Here is a 20,374-nt window from a genome sequence, read left to right as displayed (position 1 = left end):
GAACTTGACCTCAGTAGCTAATTAACTAAAAAAAAGTAATGAAAACAAAAATGCAGTATTGTTGAAATTATGCATGAAACAGACATGACCCGTTGTCTCAATCATTGTGCATCTCCCGTTTATCAAACATGAAATGAACTGTCAAATACTGTTTTTGCCCTTCTGAACATGCTCAAGGTTGTGATTTGATGAGCCTGGTTAGATCATGGAGATTTCCCTGGTCAGATCAGGGAAATCCTTGGTCAGAACAAGGAGATAGAGGTGATATCTTCTTGGTCAGAATGGTCAAATGGGGTTGATATGCAAGAAAGTGCAGAACACCAAGCAGTGTTGCATGCATACAAACTTGGAATGGGCTGAAAAATACCACTGTTACATAATAGGCTGTGTATTCAAAACCACTGAAGCGAGACCAATGAAATTTTATAGAAGTTAGAACATGAGATGGGCTTCCTATATCCATACATTTCATTGAGAATAATTTTCATTTTTGGAAGTTATTAAGCCGCATATCAGAGGGACATTTTTTGGGGGACGCGCTGTATATCCAAAACATGTTACTTATCAATATTTTGTCTTCTGAAGAGTTGCCACTGAATAAGTTGATAATCAACTGAGATTGTTCTCAACAGTGCATTTGATTAATAGGGCCTCTGATATTTTTTTGAAATGACCACCAAGTTAGCTTCTGTGAAAACAGACAAATCAAAGAAATGCCCAGGGGGGGGGGCCACTTACATTGACGAGTGGATACCATGCGCGACCAAAAAAACATGTAAAAAGGATGTCTTTTTCACGATAGGGCACGTTACGTATGTAACGTGATAAGGGTGTCAAAAACGCAAAAATAATGATAATAGGGTTTCTATTTCGCTAGGAAAATTACGTGTTTAGGGTTGAATTTGCGGGGATGATAAAACAAAATTAAAATGTTTTATAAAGGATGTCCTTTTTACCCCAACACTTGCGTGTTTAGAGTCCGATTTGCGCGAGGTGTAGAAGCTGGGGTCGTACTTAACCAAATAAGGTAAAGCCGACGACCGAAGAACCCGTAACAATAAAACATTCCTGTACTTGTTTAGGGGTTCATTTCAGGGAATATTTGCCAAGAGTATCGTTTTGTGTAGGGTTTTACACACCAATACTTAAGGGGTACATTTTCAGAATATGGAAATTACGTGTTTAAGGTGGTTTTCGAGACCCCATGGTCGCGCATGGTATCCACTTGTGAATGGAAGTGGCCCCCCGGGAAGAAATGATGCAAGTTTAGAAAAATTTGGCTAATGATAAGTACTAAGCATTTAAATGTAGAGATAACTATAAATGATGGAGACATCCTCTCCTTGGCAATGTGATCAACATGTGATATGTCAGACTTGTAACCCCCCCCATCACTCTTCTGTACATTCAACTTCAATTTTTTTTTCAATTACATCTGTAGATAATTTTTTTTCACTTTGTACTATCATTAGAATATAAGCAAAAGTTTGGGGATATATTTTCAGTGTACAGAGGGTAGAGTTGTACTTGTTTGACATCAACAATTTTGGTCGCATTTGCAATAGGAGGATCTCCATGACATAAGTGATTTCAACACTCAAATGTCACTAACTTTCTTATTGTTTGTCCAACTTGTTTTCAAATTTCTTTAATCTTATTCTTTTGTTTTTTTCTATTTTCATACAAGCTAACTTGTTCTATGGGTTTCATTCTCATTTCAGACATGAATTCGAGCTTTGGTTATTATCTCAAAATGAGTTCGAATAGAATCCAATAAAATGACCACCCAAGTATCAATACAAAATGTATCCAAAGAAACTCTGAAGTTTTCAATTACAGAAACAACAAGAATAAACATTTTCTATGGCCCGTATTCTGAAGTCGGGTTTAACTTAGACCATAGTCTAACTCTGTACTAAAATTATTGGAAGCCAAAAGTGTCAAATTTTTTATTAAGTTGTGTGTTTCTTATGTTCACCGTGTTCTTGCCTGATTCATCGATGGTGAAGACAATCATCTATTTATACTTCCTACGCAATTATGAATAATTTTGAGAGCCAAATGAGCTGAAATATGATATCTCTATTGTTGGCGATTTATGTAACAATTGGCCATCCATACTTAAACCACAACTTTAAACCTGAGTTTAAGTTAAACCCGACTTCAGAATACGGGCCATTATGTCCAGATCCAGGGGAGGGGGGGGGTTCCTAGCAGCTGTTTATTTCAAACAGCCCACTGAATTGGGTAACAGCAAGAAAACTATTCATCCAGAGCCCCCCCCACCTCTTAAATCTGGAGTTATACTTCTACATCTTAAAATTTCCTAACAATTTTGCAAAAGTATTCCATTTTGATATAGAAGTCGGGTCCTAATACCACGATTCATTTCATCAGAGGTGAATAAACACCATTCTGCTTCCTTCACTCATGGGGCATTTAAAAAAAAATTATTATAAGCACAAGTGTTTGGTCAACCTCCTATGTGGGAACTCTGATGAACAAAATGTGACTCCTGAAATTTCTGTCACATCTGACACCTTACAGTTCTCTCTAATCTTAATGACCAATATCATCACAATATCAAGCTTCTTCTCGGGTCCTTTCCTATACCTCTAGCTGTCTGTCCACCATGGTCATTTAATCTTTTTTGCATCTTCCCTCGCCTTGTCCATTTCTTGCTTCAGCTCCTTAGCAAAGGTTTTCCCAAATGATGACAGGTCACCTTGAGGCTCATGGGGTTCATCTGCCATCTTCTTCAGCGTTTCAGACTCGGCAGCTTTGTCTAATGCTTCATGACCTACAAGTATAACAAATAATGATTAAATTTTAAATCTCATGAAGTGTCCAAAATGGGAAAGGCATTTCTATCGCTCTAATCAGTAAATAAAAAAAATTACATCCTAGAACCATGCCATCAAATTGTCAGCTTTTTTATCAGGCTTCCCAAGCGTCCCCAAACAAACTCTGTAAACCTACAAACTCCAGGAATAGATACTGCTGCCACCTCTGGCAACAACATTTTCTGGAATTATGAATTAGATAGGCGGCCCCACAACAACTAGATTTTAACCTGGTACTTACCTTACATTTACTTAAAATTTTTGGTAGTAAACCAATCTAGCCTGAATTGGTGGCAAATAATTCAGTTCCATTCATTTTAACCATACATTTCCCAGTGTCGGGGGGGGGGGTGGTTATGACCCCCAGCATTTTTCACAATAAATTGGCAATGTCATAAAGGACTTATATTGCTTTTTATCAAACATCTAGCACAATAACTTGAAATCAAAATTGCTCTTAAACATATACAAATCCTGAATTTAAAACTGTATAACTTTCACTTTTACCAAATGATATGAGATAATTATCTATGATGGGAATGTATAGCTGCTGACAATTTCTACCCCCCCCCAAAAAAAAAAAACAATAATAATAATAATACTAATAAAAAACACAAACATTTAAAAACAATAAATTACACAAGAAAACATTTTGATGCCATTTTTTTAATATATACCCCACATAAAAAAACAAAACTTAAAAATAAATAAGAACTAAACATAAGCAACTGATGGACTATTTACAAATTTAATTCCATGCTTAAATTAGCATTAAACCCAGGTGCAGAATTTCTCAAATCAACAACCTTCATATTGACCAATCCTAAAGACATTGTACTTTTCCCTTCCATGCTATTTGAGATTTAGACAACTGTAAAATTTGAGCTTTTAGCTGGAATTCTCTGCAGTGTTGTTTCTCTTTCAATCTTCCACTATCTAGATAAAACAACAGAATTTCAAGAAAGTCAAGTGCAGTGAAAACATCCTGGTGTCAAAAGTGTTGATTATGTTACCTGATTCAAATGTATAGCTACATCGCCCATGAGAAGACTATTTCATAATAGATTTCCAAGTCACTTCTACTTACCAATTTCATTAGCTTTATTAATTCCATATGCAGTCATCTGTGCCAGTCTTCTCATAAATCTAGATTCTGCAAGCTTTGAATAATGGAAATAAATACAATTAGTGAATGTTAGAATGCTCTTACATAGCAAATTATAATTTGATATATTTCATAACTCATTGGTGTTTACTACCAGTACCAAGCACAAAAATTACTACGATCATGCTGGCTGAAAGTCGTTTGAATGTCATTGAATATCATTGTAGGATATTTGAATTTTTAAAGTTTAGTTTAATATAATTCTTTAAAAAGAAATTGACAAGTATAAAAAAGTGCATAGAAGAAGACGAAATTATGATTTACTTACCGAATCTACTAATTGAGGGTGATTGGCCAAGTACCTACACATCAAATTAAAAGAAAGGGCAATGAATGAGACAGTTTATACTCATAATTACTGACTTACAATATATGTACAATTTCAGACTTTACTACTAGCAGAAGCAGGGCTCTCGCTAATACAAACAAGTGGAATGCCTCTGGCCGTCTCACCTGCATCACGCGGTTCAATATAGCAGCAGTGCTGACTTTGAATACTACTCTAACTCGCACAAGATGTTCAATGATACATGGTTACTCTTATGTCCACTTTTTATGAACTAGACCAATAAACTTACAGAGATATGATGGTTATTCAACAAAAAACCCAACATGGCCAAAGTTCATTGACCTTACATGACCTTTGACCTTGATCATGTGACCTGAAGCTCGAACAGGATGTTCAGTGATACTTGATTACTCTTATGTACAAGTTTCATGAATCAGATCCATAAACTTTCAAAGTTATGATGGTAATTCAACAGATACACCCAATTCGGCCAAAGTTCATTGACCTTTGACCTTGGTCATGTGACCTGAAACGCGCACAGGATGTTCAGTGATACTTGATTACTCTAATGTCCAAGTTTAATGAACTAGACCAATAAACTTTCAAAGTTATGATGGTAATTCAACAGATACACCCAATTCGGCCAAAGTTCATTGACCTTTGACCTTGGTCATGTGACCTGAAACGCGCACAGGATGTTCAGTGATACTTGATTACTCTAATGTCCAAGTTTAATGAACTAGACCAATAAACTTTCAAAGTTATGATGGTAATTCAACAGATACCCCCGATTCGGCCAAAGTTCATTGACCCTAAATGACCTTTGACCTTAATCATGAGACCTGAAACTTGCACAAAATTTTCAGTGATGCTTGATTACTATTATGTCCAAGTTTCATGAATCAGATCCATAAACTTTCAAAGTTATGATGGGAATTCAACAGATATCCCCAATTCGGCCAAAGTTCATTGACCCTAAATGACCTTTGACCTTGGTCATGTGACGTGAAACTCATGCAGGATGTTCAGTGATACTTGATTAACCTTATGTCCAAGTTTCATGAACTAGGTCCATATATTTTCTAAGTTATGATGACATTTTAAAAACTTAACCTCAGGTTAAGATTTCGATGCTGATTCCTCCAACATGGTCTAAGTTCATTGACCCTAAATGACCTTTGACATGAAACTCTAATAGGATGTTCAGTAATACTTGATTAACCTTATGGCCAAGTTTTATTAACTAGGTCCATATACTTTCTAAGTTATGACATCATTTCAAAAACTTAACCTCAGGTTAAGATTTGATGTTGACGCCGCCGCCGCCGTCGGAAAAGCGGCGCCTATAGTCTCACTTTGCTTCGCAGGTGAGACAAAAAAAATGGGAGAAACTTGTATATTCCTCAGGAGTCAAACATAATTCATACCAATCCCTTGTTAAGTGCACCCATATTGGTGCTATGTCTTCTCGAGTCAAATCAACAAATTATGTCTCTAGCTAGTCTAGAGAGACTTAGCAGAGTTAAACATGCGCTGTATATCTTTTACCCAGGGCCAAGTTTGTCTTTTAGTGACAGGAGTCCTATTTTTTTTTTTAGAAAACAATGTTTATGTCATTTCAGACATCGGATTTGGAAACAAGAACCAGGTTCTTGAACCTCCATTACATGTAGTGGGAGAGGCTTGTGACCTACAGGACAAAAATTATGCATATATATATATATATATATATATATATTTCACAGCCTTCTTATAAATATATGGTGACAAAGATATAAACAACAAAATAATCTCAATTCCAAATAATCTCAATTACTGTCTGGACATAGGTCTACATCATGCACATCAACTGAACTGACCATAAGCATAGTTCCATAGAATTAACCCAACATTACCGGTCATTTGTGTATTAATATTGATGAGATGATCTTGACGAACCTGTAGGCCTATAATAAGTCATTATAGTTCACGCCTTTGTTTTCAGGAATTTTGTGGGTTTTTTAAAAATAAAATTTGAGATTAAATTTTTAAAAGAAATCAGATTGCATATACATATAAATCCAAATATTGGAATTAGTTTCTCTTATTGTGTTATCCATTTAAAAAGAAATAATTGATTAATAAAAGAAGGCGGATTGAAGAGCGAAGGGGTAAGGGGTAATTGTAATAATAATTATAACATTTATAATCAAGTTTTACATTTTATTATTTGTTAGATAATTTTTATCTATAAATTGTTCTTCAAAACGGCATTTTGTAACATTGCTTATCGGAACAACATACATGTATGTCATAACAAAGCGGTTCAAGGGTCAACCCTATTGTATGTGCGGTGAAAAAGAATGGATCGAGTGATCTACACGAGATCGGTCTGGTAAGAAACCTCTAATTTTTAACCTTTTTATTAACATACTTTTTGCACCTTTAGGCGCATTAGGCGTATGAAGGTGTATGGTTAAATAAAATGATAGAAATTTATATATCTCCCAGGGTATTTTGATTCTTGTCATTACCGGGGGGGGGGGCCATTATGGCCCCCCCTTAAGATCTCAGCCGCAGATCGCGCGATCACAACAAAAATTTGCATGATGGTAGAGAATGACATAATCTACGCAGTTGCATTGGTAAATTTCACTGGATTCATATATTTTTATTTATATGAACTAATTATGCAAATTTATTCATGAAATCATACTTTTTGCTCTGATTCACTAAATAAAGCTCCTAGAATGCTATTTTTTAGTGAAAATAATCTTTATACATGTACTAGCATTCCTAACAATTGTGAATGAATAAAATTCTGGTACCAAGACCAATTTCTTATGTATTTTATTGTTTTTCAAATTTCTTATGTATTTCTTTGTTTTACTTTTTGTTTTTTATTGTTTTTTCAATGGAAATCGCTCCAGACTTAATTTTGATCATGAACAAGGCAAAATAAATTAAGTTTGATCAGTAAAAGTAGAAATAATGATACATTTATGAATATTGGCTAAATACACAATTTGCATTGGATTTGTACATGAAATCACGTTTTTGAGCAATGTTGGGTCTGACATGCACTTACATAATGTTGCGTAATGTTGTAACCGCGTACCCCAGCTTCACAAATTTGGTCTCCAAATTTGAACGAGACTTAAAGTAAAAATTCAGTGTGCGGCGAGGTCAAAAAAATTTGCGTGGCAGATATATCGAGAAAATTGTCAAAGAAGAAAAAAGAAAAAAAAACAGTCAACAATTAAAGAAGAAAAAGCATTTTATGCGAATTTTAAAAAATATGAATAAATTAATTTTGCATAAATTAGCATAAAAATTGTTCTAGTCAAAATTCTGTGAAGAAGATGGTGAACCTCATGAAGCTCTACAGATGGAAGAAAAAAAATCAAAATCGGTCAACAAAGAAGAAGCATTTTATGTGAATTTTTAAAAATATGCATAAATTAATTTCGCATAAATTAGCATTAAAAGTGTTCTAGTCAAAATTTCGAAATTCTGTGTACGAGATTGGGGAACCTCATGAAGCTCTACCAGATAGAAGAAAAAAAATCAAAATCGGTCTACAAATAAAGAAGAAGCATTTTATGTGAATTTTTAAAAATATGCACAAATCAATTTCGCATAAATTAGCATAAAACGTGTTCTGGTCAAAATTCTGTGTACAAGATTGGTGAACCTCATGAAGCTCTACCAGATGGAAGCAAAAAAATTAAAAATCGGTCAATAAATAAAGAAGAAGAAGCATTTTATGTGAATTTTTAAAAATATGCATAAATTAATTTCGCATAAATTAGCATAAAACTTGTTCTAGTCAAAATTTCAAAATTCTGTGTACAAGATTGGTGAACCTCATGAAACTCTACCAGACGGAAGAAAAAAATCAAAATTGGTCAACAAATAAAGAAGAAGCATTTTATGTGAATTTTTAAAAATATGCATAAATTAGCATAAAAATTGTTCTGGTCAAAATTTCAAGATTCTGTGCAGAGTTTTGGTGAACCTCATGAAGCTCTACCAGATGGAAGCAAAAAATTCAAAATCGGTCAACAAATAAAGAAGAAGTAGCATTTTTTGTGAATTTTGAAAAATGCTTATAAATTAGCATATTTAATAAATTTCAAAATTCTGTGTAGTTTTGAATCCCCCACCTAGTGCTATCATATAAAGCAAACAGAATTGAAATCGGCAAAGTAGTAGCATTTTGAAATTGTGGACGGACGACAGACGACGGACGCCACGCCACGGCATAAACTCATCTTGCCATTCGGGCCGGATGAGCTAAACTAGCACATCAATGATGTGGAGCTCATCCGGCATCTCGCATCACAATTTAACACAATTTTAATTTCAGCCCAGTTGACACTGTAGTGAATTATATTGGTGACATAAATTGAGGATATAGAATTGAAATTGATGAAGAAATGACATAGCATTTTTTGTGATCTATGAATAAATTTCATATGAATTAAGTATTAATTATTATCTAGTAAAGTTTTTTAACTCTGGGTAGAACCTTGGTGAACCTAATGTAGCTCTCAGATGGAACAAAAATAACAAAAATCAATCAACAAATAAGTAAGCAATTTTTGTGAGTTTTGAAAATATATGAATAAATAGCAGATTCAATGAGTTTCAAAATTCTATGTTTAAATTTTGGATCACCACCTCGAGCTATCATATAAAGCAAACAAAACTGAAATTGATCAACAAATGAAGAAGAAAAAACATTTTTTGTGATTTATGAATAAATTTTGCATAAATTAGAATAAATAATTTTCCAGACAAAATTTCAAAATTTTGTGAACAAGTTTGGTGAACCTCATGCAGCTCTACCAGATGGAAGAAAAAAAAATCAAAATCTGTCAACAAATAAAGAAGATGAATTTTCTGTGATTTATGAATACATTTTGCATAAATTAGCATACATAATTTTCTACTGAAAATTTTCAAACTTCTGTGTAGAAGTTTGGTGGGCCTCATGAAGTTCTACTGGATGGAAGAAAAAATATCAAAATCTGTCAACAAATAAAGAGGAATTTTCTGTGATTTCTGAATAAATTTCGCATAAATTAGCATAAGTAATTTTCTACTGAAAATTTCAAAAATCTGTGTAGAAGTTTGGTGAACCTCATAAAGTTCTACAAGATGGAAGAAGAAAAAAGTAAAAATCGGTCAACAATTAAAGAAGAAAAAGCATTTTATGTGAAATTTTAAAAATATGAATAAATTAATTTCGAATAAATTAGCATAAAAATTATTCTAGTCAAAATTTCAAAATTCTGTGTACAAGATTGGTGAAACTCATGAAGCTCTACCAGATGGAAGCAAAAAATTCAAAATCGGTCAACAAATAAAGAAGAAGCATTTTTTGTGAATTTTGAAAAATGTGCATAAATTAGCATAAAAATTATTCTAGTTGAAATTTCAAAATTCTGTGTACAAGATTGGTGAACTTCATGAAGCTCTACCAGATGGAAGAAAAAAAATCAAAAGCGGTCAACAAATAAAGAAGAAGAAGATTTTATGTGAATTTTTAAAAATATGCATAAATTAGCATAAAAATTGTTTTGGTCACAATTTCAAATTCTGTGTAGAAGTTTGGTGTACCTCATGAAGCTCTACCAGATGGAAGAAAAAAATCAAAAGCGGTCAACAAATAAAGAAGCATTTTATGTGAATTTTTAAAAATATGCATAAATTAGCATAAAAATTGTTCTGGTCACAATTTCAAAATTCTGTGTAAAAGTTTGGTGAACCTCATGAAGCTCTACCAGATGGAAGCAAAAAAATCAAAATCGGTCAACAAATAAAGATGAAGTAGCATTTTTTGTGAATTTTGAAAAATGCGCATAAATTAGCATATTTAATGAATTTCAAAATTCTGTGTAGAAGTTTTGAATGCCCCACCTAGTGCTATCATATAAAGCAAACAGAATTGAAATTGGACTTGAATTGGCGAAGTAGTAGCATTTTGAAATTGTGGACGGACGACAGACGACGGACGCCACGGCACAAGCTCATCTTGCCCTTCGGGCCGGATGAGCTAAAAACATGATCCGGAGTCCTCAAGGCTACCCAGTACCTTTCCCTGTATGGCGAATGGTCAGGGTGCAGTGGTGCCTCTAGGTTCTTTCTGAGGCATTGAGTGTATTGCCTATAATTGCAGGGTGACTGTGAAGGCATTACTTTGTATCAGAGGCGTCGATCCTGGGGGGGCAGGGGGGGCGATCGCCCCACCAATGAAAATATTGGGGGGGGGGGCAAACATATCATTTTGCTCCCCCCCAATAATTCCGGATATGCATTTAAAAAAACCAAGATTGTAATGTTCAGCAAGCGAGATGGTGATACACAACTCGCTCTTTATTTAAAATCGTGCTCAAAATGTCCTTTTTTCAGATTGGAATATACAAATTTTCAGCTCGCGCTTCGCGCTCGCATCATTTCTGTAGCAAAAACCCATATACTTTTCATGAATAATTAGGTGAATGTAAATGTCCTATTTTCAGTTCTAAGCCTCAAAAGAACTCCTGCTTCGATTTGCAATAATCTTTTCTTGGATATATATCTTGTTCTTCATCAAAAACGTCCATTAAACTGTCATTTTTTTCAGATCGAAATATCAAAATTTTCAGCTCGCGCTTCGCGCTCACATCTATTCTTTTAGATACTAATCTTAATCATTGGTACCAAAAATGCTTAGAATATCAAGTTTTCAGGTCAGAATATAAAGAAATTTCAGCTCACTCTCGGCACTTGTACTATCTGTGTAACATGAATTGCTACAAACAGTCCTAAACAGGCACGCTTTTCGTGTCAGTATACTAAAAAAATCAGCTCGCGCTTCGCGCTCGCATTAATTTGTTGGTGAGATACGTGTCTGTGTCTCATGAGTCATATATATATATATATATGTGTGTGTGTGTATGTGTGGGTGGGTGTTTTGTACGATCAAGCGCCTTTGGAAAGTTAATGATTTTGCCCCCCCAATCTGAAAAATGGATCGACGCCCCTGCTTTGTATTGTGTTTGCATGTGCAAGGAATGATTATTCCCCATGACATCATTGTTTTTACATAGTTGAATGTTTATGGCAGCTGTCTAGACTTGAAAAAAATCTCACTCGGTGATCTTGCGACTCTGTGTGCTACTGGAACTTTGGTCTTACTTTCAACCTCTTACTATTCATATTTACAGACATCCCACTCTAAAAGTCATTCATTCTGATAGAACAACATTTCAACTACATTGTGGTGAAATTTGAAAGAAATCTACTGAAGCTAATTGTGTTTTTATGTCCCTGTTGGTTGTTGCTGCGGCATCTGTAATTTTGGGGAGTGCTGTAGGGCACTTCCATATGCCAATGTATGCGAATTGTTGTTTTCTATTAGTGCACCTTGGGGCCCATTTCTTAACACCTGGACAAGTTAGTCATATCTTTATCCACCAACCACAGAGTTAGTTCCAATCTGACTAAACCTGTTTCACGAAAGGCTTCCTATCTAGAATACCTTGATATTAATAGCATCGGTAAAAAAGAGCAGACGAGACATAGCTTTAATCACAAAATAACATTTTTCAAAAATAAAAATTATGACAAAATTTCAAATATTTTGATCAATTGAGAAATATCTCTTTTCAAAATAATAGCAGAGGTAAATTATACATCATACATACTTAAACCATGAAGATTGGAACATTCAATTACTGAGAAAATGAAATTATGATTAATTCATTTCATGAGTAAAAAAATCACATGCGGACATGGAGATGGGTACCCCCAGGATATCAAATTTTGATAGTTTACGGAAGTAAAACCATAATGGTTTTCTTTGTATAATGATGATGATGATTATACATTTTTTTTTATTCCAAACATCATCAAAATATAGTTTAACATAAGTTGTTTAAATCTTTAGATACCGAAATATACGATTTGACAAATTATATGCATAAATTAGAGATATAGTGTATCCAAATGTTAATAGGGGTCTGAAAACATCAAATACGAGTCCAGTTATGGATGGCCTGACGTGATGGAATCTTTATTGATTCAATTATTTTACTATTTCAAAATGGATGGAAATGTGGCATTTTAACAACAGTTTTTACAGTTTATTTGTACTTCAATTATCATCGAATGACCTATCCCATTTGTTTTGCGATGTGATTTCAACTTCTAGGATTTATTATGAAATATTATGATTTTCAAACTTCGAGGCACTTTTTCATGGCATAGTCTACCCACGTGATGCCACTACGTCATTAAGAAAGAAGTTATGACAGGTTCGGAGGTGTCATAAATAATTAGTGAGGTTGTTGTAACTGATCTTGGCAAAGAGGGCTTCGTGAAACGTTTGCGGACAAGTAGCTCACTATCTCCGATTTAGTCAAAAAGTTAGACTTATGACGGTGTTGAGAAACGGGCCCCTGGTCCCAATTAAGCCGGTCACAACTTTTGTTTTAAAAATCAAAGGAATACAAACTTAAAACTACCTTAACTTTTCTTGTTACTGGGGCTATTGAAATGAATGAGGTATTAAATGAAAGGTCCTAATGAGCTTTAGTAAATGATATGATGCAAACCCCTCATTTCTCATTTTTTTTTGTAACATACCGTACCTACCAGTTTGCAGTTTGTTCAGTTTATTGACTATTAAAAAATTGTGCCTAAATGTCAGGATTCTGTGTCTCATGATAGACCTTCATCCATATAATCAAGGTAAGTGCATAATTATATTTTCCCCTTTTATTTCGAGTGCTATTGCGACCCCATTGCTATTCTACCTAGTCTTGAGGAGGCAATGATGATGTTTCTTGATATAATGACATATACTTCTTCATCATTGACGTCTTGACACTGTTGTAATAGTGTCTTAAGCGAAGGACCATAACAAAGATGGATTCCCCTTGGAAATCCATCTTTTTTATTAAAATCACGTAATTGGTCGTGATTTTATTTAACTCTACACCTAATGCATAGGAAGGTTGAAAAAAAAATGGAAAAAAAAGTGAAAAATAAAGGATTCTTACCAGACCGATGTCGCGTAGACCCCTCGATCCACATGTAATACCGATGTAAACAATGCGAATACAATGGCGTCGACCCTTGAACCGCTTATGTATTATGTACTTCCGGTTAGTGATGCCGTTCGTTCTGAAGATTAATTTATAGATAAAAATTATTATTTTACAAATAATAAAATATATTACGTGATTATAAATAATTAATAGTATTATATCAATTATTTATAATTATGTAAGAAATTCTAATATTTGTGAAATATCTTTATCTATAAATTGTTCTCCAAAAAGGCATTGCGTATCGGAAGTACGTAATACATAAGCGGTTCAAGGGTCAACGCCATTGTATTTGCATTGTTTACATCAGTATTACATGTGGATCGAGGGGTCTACGCGACATCGGTCTGGTAAGAATCCTTTCTTTTCACCTTTTTTTGCCGTTTTTTTAAACCATCCTACGCATTAGGTGTAGAGTTAAATAAAATCACGACCAATTACGTGATTTTCAATTAAAAAAATGGATTTCCAAGGGGAATCCATCTTTGTTATGGTCCTTCGCTTAAGATGTCAAGACGTCAATGATGAAGAAGTATATCAAAAAACATCATCATTGCTTCCTCAAGACTACATTCTACCCCATTTTGGAGAGTATACATGTTTGCGTAGTATAGTGAGTGATTGTATTCCCGACCGGCCTCGTATTACCAAATAGGCGCATCGTACGCGTCAGAAAATAATTTCATACGCTCAAAACTTTGCAACATCCTTCCGAAGGGAACTTGAATAGAAAGACGATGAAAAATGGTCAAAAACACATTTTCAAACTTAATATTCTTCGAATAATAACATATTTGTCAAAATAGCTCATCAGTGATTTTGTTGTTTTCTCAATTTTTCCCATAGAAAACACACGTTCAGTAATACGATCCCTTATTCAAATCAAGTGACCAAAATTATTTCACGTGCGAAGAGGGGTCCGATTGGAAGCAAATATCGTTAAAAAGAAAATAGATTTCGGCAAAATTTTTACATATTTACATTTTGTAGGTAATTGTGTATTTATGGTGAAAGTTTGATGAATTTTATGAGAATAATGTGTTTGATATGATTGAATTCATGAAAAGCGTTCGGCAATAGTACGATCCACCACTCGAACGTGAACGAGTCCTGAGCTGGGCCGGGCTGCGGAGCGCGCCCGCGGCCCGAGCTCCCTGGGTTGTGAGCCGAGTGGGGCCTAGGCTCTAGCCCCAGGGCTGGCGGCTGGCGCTTACTAGGCCTAGGCCCTAACGTTAGATTATTCACTAGTAGTAGGCCACTAAAATAGCACCAAATAACTCATGCAAATGTCGGCTTCATTATTAAAACAAAGTAACAAATGATATCTTAATCACTCACTTTAAAATTGCTCTCAACACCATATTTTCGTCATCTTTGTCCCGATCCCAATACACGGAAAAGGTAGGAACTAGGATAAAGTCGCATCAAAAACAAATATATGGTATTGTGGAAACAGTTCAGAAGCGAAAATTACTGACAAAAAAATCGAGTCGAGGTCTTCCCATAGAGATATATACCAAACCGGTACTTAATTAGTATACATCTCTATGGGTCTTCCCTCTTGCATTGCAGGGGCGGATCCGGGCGTGATTTTCGAAAGGAGGGGGGTATATTTTTCCTTAAAAAGGGTCCTCACTGGTGACAATGACAATGGTGTATGAACAATATTTTCCCATCAAAAATATTTGTTGATTGCGATGTCCTTGATGAACTCCACTGTTGAAAGATAACCCCATGCATAACCCCATTAATATGGTGCCTCAACGATCTGCGAACGTACTGGAGTGTGAATGTGAGCTGATTGAGTCATAATTAAATTATAACATTATTATATTAAGCATTTAATGATCATGTACATATTAAATGCGAGTTCAAATTTGCGAGCCGAACAGGTACATGAATACAGCAATGTTTTTTTTTTCGCTCTTCATGTGTCGCCAATTAAGGCCAAGGGGGTCGCAGTCGCTTTTATCAATGCGCGTATTTGAGGGGAGCTGGGCCCTCGGGGCGAGGCGTAGAAGGGGAAAGGATTATAAAGAAAAGGGAGATTCGAGGCCGGAAAAAAGGAGGGAAACCTAAAGAGAAAATGGGAAAGAGATCAGAATAAATAAAAAGAAAGAGGGATCAGAGGAAGAAAGAAAAAGAAAAAAAAGAAGGGAACAAGGAAAACAAGAGAAAGAGAACGGATCTAGGGTATATAGGGCATGATGAGAAAGAGGGAAGGCGAGAGAAGCTGAGAAGAGAAATGAATTGAATTTTGAATTGAATTGAAGAGAGGAAGAGAGGCCAGAAAAAGTAATAAAAGAGCGGGGGTGCGCTGACGTATTGTTGACTCCGGTGTTCGACGTACGTACAGGCCAATATATATTACACCTTATTTGGAGCGATAATTTTATCATATGTTTGACCTGAGGAGGGATCGAGGGCCAAATTGATGTTTGACCTAAAATGAAGGGGCACCAAATTGACCCTAGCTAATCTCGTGGGAGGGGGTAGGCCTACGCGGTGCCAAATTGATAATTGGGGTTGCCAACTTGAAATTCATGTTTCACATAGGGGCGCCAAATTTACATGTTCGATCACGTCACCGGGGCCAACTATGCATGCATAGTTGGCCCCGGTGACGTGGTTAAAAATGACCACGTTGTGGTCGGGTTTTTTTTAAGAGTGTAGATAGAAGTGCTTAAAATGTCTATTTTAGGTTGAATTCAATATTAAAGATTTTCAGCTCGTGTTTCGTGCTCGCATGAAATGTTTTGTTACATAGGCCTACTAGATCTGTGCATGACAATGCGCTTGTCGGTAGAAGGTTCAAAGTTTATAGGTCATGCAGAATATCAAAAATTTTCAGTGCTCGCCTCTGCTTAGTTAGATGACCATCCGCTTTATATCACCAACATATTTTCCCGCGTCGGGCAAGTAAATTTTTAAGTTGTTGGAATATACTTGCCCAAAAATCTATTTCACTTGCCCAAAATACCTATTCAAATTAAGGAAAGTTTTGCGGTTATTTAAACCATTGAACTTTTTCTCTCTTTAGACCATGGGGCGGAAATCCCAGGGGGACATGGGACGTGTCCCCCCTACGTAAAATAGTAGGGGGAACACAAAGTCAAATGCCCCCTACTATTTTCGGTCTATGATGGAATTAAAGAAAGAAATTGAAATAAAACATGTATTTTGGACGAGATGAACCTATACTTATTGGGTTAAAACTTTTTTTTTTTGCTTGTCAAATTTATTTTGGTCGAAATAATCTTACACTAGAGATAACAACCTTTTTTTCTTTTTTTTTTGTTTGTCAAATTTTCCAGCCCCTTGTCCCCTACCTTTGGAAACAGATTTCCGCCCTTGCTTTTGACATGAACTGATTTACCTTGTTATTGCATTTCTTTTTCGAAGGTGATTTTATCTTGCCTACAACCCGGGGGGGCCACTTGGATACCATGCGCGACCAAAAAAAACACGTAAAAAGGATGTCTTTTTCACGATAGGAAACGTTATACGTACGTAACGTGAAAAGGGTGTCAAAAACACAAAAATAATGAAAAAAGGGTATCTATTTCGCTAGGAAAATTACGTGTTTAGGGTCGAATTTTCAGGGATGATAAAACAAATTTAAGACGTTTTATAAAGGATGTCCCTTTTGCCCCAACACTTCGTGTTTAGAGTCCGATTTGCGCGAGGTGTAGCCGGTCGTACTAAACCGTAAAACAGACGACCGAAGGACTCGTAACAATAAAACCGGGAATAAATCATTCCTGTACTTGTTTAGGGGTTCATTTCAGGGAATATTTGCCAAGAGTATCGTTTTGTTTCCAATACTTGTTAAGGGTAGGGTTTCACACGCCAATACTTGTTAAGGGGTGCATTATCAGAATATGGAAATTACGTGTTTAGCTGTTTAGGGTGCTTTTCGAGACCCCATGGTCGCGTATGGTATCCACTCAGTGAATGGAAGTGGCCCCCCGGGGCCTACAATTACCAAAATTAGGGTCAATATCGATCGTATCGACCCTAATCTTGGTCATTCTACTGTGAGAATTTGGCTTGCCCAATTCATGCAAGTAGTTTTGATCTTTGCTTAAAAACACTTGCCCGACTATAACTTTTATACTTGCCCCGCGGGCATCGGGCAAGTGCTTATGAGCACCCTGGGTCAGAATATCAAAATCTTTCTGCTCGCACTTTGCGCTCGCATCAATACCCATCCTGTTCATACATGTTACAAAAAGTGCTTAGAATGTCCAGTTTTGGGTAGGAATATCAAAAATTTTCAGCTTGCGCTTCAATCACACTCGCATAAAATGTTGAGAGTAGTTACCTATCCTGTTCATGATTTCCAATATATAGAATTAAAAAATTTTAGGTCAGATCGAATCTCAAGAAATTTCAGCTCGCACCCGCATCATGGTTACACAAAGTGCTTAATGTCCACTTATAGGGATTAGAACTATATAGGATTCCAAATTTAAAGTCAGAATATTAAAAAGATTCAGCTCGCGCTTCGCGCTCGCATCAATTCGTTAGTAGATTCCCATCTTGTTTATGTTTACCAAAAGTGCTTAAAATGGCACGGGGGTAAATCCCGGGGGACATCCCCCAAACTTTTTGGAGAGGGGGGATGGCATGTATAATATCACCCCCCTTCAGAAAAAAATATTCTTATTAATCATCAAAATAGTTAATACTGCTGTAAATGTGTGGATTCCATGCTTAAATTGGCCTAATTTTTACATTCTAAAGATACGTAATCTTACAAGTGCTTTGCCGTGACAATTCCCTGTATACGTTTAGCTTATTGCAAACTATATCCACTAAATCATACATGTGAGTTTATGGTTCCTAGGACAAAATTCGAATTGAGACTAATTGAACACCCATTGAATTTTCAATTGGTTTCAATTTGGATTCAGTTGGCATCAATGGGTTTCAATAGGTCCAACTGGTCCAAATTAGAATTCAATGGGGGACACTAGCGTACCTTTTTTTTGGGGGGGAGACTGCGCCCCCCCCCTGACGAGTCACAACTGATCCCTGACGAGCCTCCTTTAAAGGCTTGTAGTTGAAGACCTTTTTTTTGCTTGTAAAATTTTTGTGGCGGACGATTTTGCCCCCCCCCCCTGTGGAAAATCCTATATAGGTACGCTACTGATCGAAGGGGGACCATTATTGAAGGCCAACTGATGTCTAATGGTGCCAATTGGTCCCAATGTGTCTTCAATAAATTGTTCTCCAATGGAATTACAATGGGACCCTGCAAGCAAATGCCAAATAATTGGTTTCTGATGACTCGTTTTAATTGGACCCACTGGGCCACTTCGTCCCCGACTTGGTTTTAGTTTGGGCCACTTAATTGGTCCCCGAATCGGTTATAGTTGAGACCAATTTTAGCCAATTGGGTTCAACTGGGACAAATAACCAATTGTGTGTGTGTATTTGAGTTTTGTCAGACGTGTATCAATCAGATATGATTATTTACGTCTGGGACCGACCTTTAACGTCACCATCCGAAAGACGTGACCAGGGCTCGAACTTCAATCAATTTGTAACTTCCCACAGCTTGGATTACAGGCGCACGCCACAACGCCCAGTTTAAAGATGGGACAATTAACTAAATGGTTTCTATTGTATTTAATTGTGATCATGACTGTGATCAGCTTATTTGCATATTTATAATGCATAATCGCATAAATACAATTTTTGTTTTTTGCATTGTACTTCGCACTCGCAATATGTGATAGTGAGAGGCGTAATCATGCATAATACAAACACTTGATGTGTTTAGATGTAATTCTTAGAAAATCGAAAGCGCTTGGCACTTGATCGATCGCATTAGATGACTATAATGGTGAGACAATACTCTTAATAATGGATTCCTTAAAATGGCCCTGTTTGGGGCCAATACAAAAATGTCAGCTCGCGCTTCGCACTCGCATTGTTTGCTTAATTAGCGAGACAGGTATGTATCATGAATTTAAAAACAGTGCACTCGCATTTTGATCAATGAAATATATCCGTTTAATGGCACTGCATTGACATTATTCCCAATCAATAGTCAATTGGTTTCAATAAGTGGGACCAATTGGTTTCAACCGGTACCCATTTTTTCACTTTCCATGTAATCCGAATTGAAACCAAATGCCAAAATTGTATTCAATTTGTTTTCAATTTGGATATTCAATTCAATTGGAAATTTGTCCTGGGATAACTTTTACTCATAACGAAACATCCTGCACTTTCGTGAAATACTGATGGGAGCTAGGGTCAGCTGGTATTTTGAAGCGGGGATTTCGTACGAAATATATTTGAATTATTTATTACTTATAATTCCTATTTAGGCCTACTCTTTTTGTATATTTCTAGTTGATCCTTCTAAATTTTCCATAGTTGGAAGAAACAGAAACAGAATGATTATCAAATCGTTTTCAAGGGAGTGTAATTAAGGGAGAAATTGCTGCGGTGAGCGTTAGCGAGCCTTATGAAAAAATTTTTTTTTAAATAACGTATTAAATGCAGAGGATGATAAAGGAATAAAGTTCAAGTCCACCCAAAAGAAATGTGGACTTGAATAAATAGAGAAAAATCAAAATGGCAAGAAAAATGCTGAAAATTTTCATCAAAATCGGTTGTAACGTTATGACATTTCAAAATTTCACCTATTTTTCACAAAACGGTTGTAAGCACAACTCAGTGACAATATGAGACAGTCAATGATGTCCCTCACTCACTACTTTTTTTTTATTGTTTGAATTATTATTATTTTTTTTTACAGATTTGACAATAAGGACCAACTTGATATAGTATAGCTAATTCCACATGTTCAGGGAGGAATATAATCCTTGTTTCACTTGACAATATAGGAGAAGAAGAAAAAGAGGAAGAAGATCGAGGAAGAAGAAGAAGAAGAGGAAGAAGAAGAAGAATGAAATAATTAAGTTTATCATGACGAGCAGCAGCTGAGCCAAGCAGAAGCCGAGCAATTTAGCATTATTTTTTA

This window comes from Lytechinus variegatus, chromosome 3, assembly GCF_018143015.1.
Source record: "Lytechinus variegatus isolate NC3 chromosome 3, Lvar_3.0, whole genome shotgun sequence".
Taxonomy (NCBI): domain Eukaryota; kingdom Metazoa; phylum Echinodermata; class Echinoidea; order Temnopleuroida; family Toxopneustidae; genus Lytechinus; species Lytechinus variegatus.
Note: the sequence above shows the minus strand (reverse complement) of the source record.